At 41.4% G+C, this 828-nt stretch overlaps 1 non-coding gene across 1 annotated transcript; it reads right to left on the bottom strand.

Annotated features, from left to right (window-relative positions):
- Positions 1 to 229: 229 nt before the first annotated feature.
- LOC148571077 (small nucleolar RNA R71) lies at positions 230 to 337 on the bottom strand. The gene has a single exon (XR_015908221.1). It is a non-coding gene; the product is annotated as a small nucleolar RNA R71 (small nucleolar RNA).
- Positions 338 to 828: the final 491 nt, after the last annotated feature.

Here is an 828-nt window from a genome sequence, read left to right on the forward strand (position 1 = left end):
ACTTCCATTGGAAGATCCTCATCAGTTCTTAGCTGAATTCTTGCAAATCTGTGATACTGTCAAGACCAATGGGGTTGATCCCGAGGTCTACAAGCTTATGCTTTTTCCCTTTGCTGTAAGAGACAGAGCTAGAACATGGTTGGATTCACAACCTAAAGAAAGCCTGAACTCTTGGGAAAAGCTAGTTAATGCCTTCTTGGCAAAGTTTTTTCCACCTTAAAAATTGAGTAAGCTTAGAGTGGAAGTCCAAACCTTCAGACAGAAGGAAGGTGAATCCCTCTATGAAGCTTGGGAAAGATACAAGCAATTAATCAGAAGGTGCCCTTCTGACATGCTTTCAGAATGGAGCATCATAGGTATCTTCTATGATGGTCTGTCTGAACTGTCCAAGATGTCATTGGACAGCTTTGCTGGAGGATCTCTTCATCTGAAGAAGACGCCTGCAGAAGCTCAGAAACTCATTGAGATGGTTGCAAATAACCAATTCATGTACATTTCTAAAAGGAACCCTGTGAATAATGGGACAAATCAGAAGAAAGGAGTTCTTGAGATTGATACTCTGAATGCCATACTGGCTCAGAATAAAATATTGACTCAACAAGTCAATATGATTTCTCAGAGTCTGTCTGGAATGCAAGCAGCAACAGGCAATACCAAAGAAGCTTCATCTGAAGAAGAAGCTTATGATCCTGAGAACCCAACAATGGAAGAGGTGAATTACATGGGAGAACCCTATGGAAACACCCATAATCCTTCATGGAGGAATCATCCAAACCTCTCATGGAAGGACCAACAGAGGCCTCAACAAGGTTTCAACAACAATAATGG

Source organism: Arachis ipaensis, chromosome B3, assembly GCF_059453495.1.
Source record: "Arachis ipaensis isolate K30076 ecotype BB chromosome B3, ASM5945349v1, whole genome shotgun sequence".
In the NCBI taxonomy this organism is placed as follows: domain Eukaryota; kingdom Viridiplantae; phylum Streptophyta; class Magnoliopsida; order Fabales; family Fabaceae; genus Arachis; species Arachis ipaensis.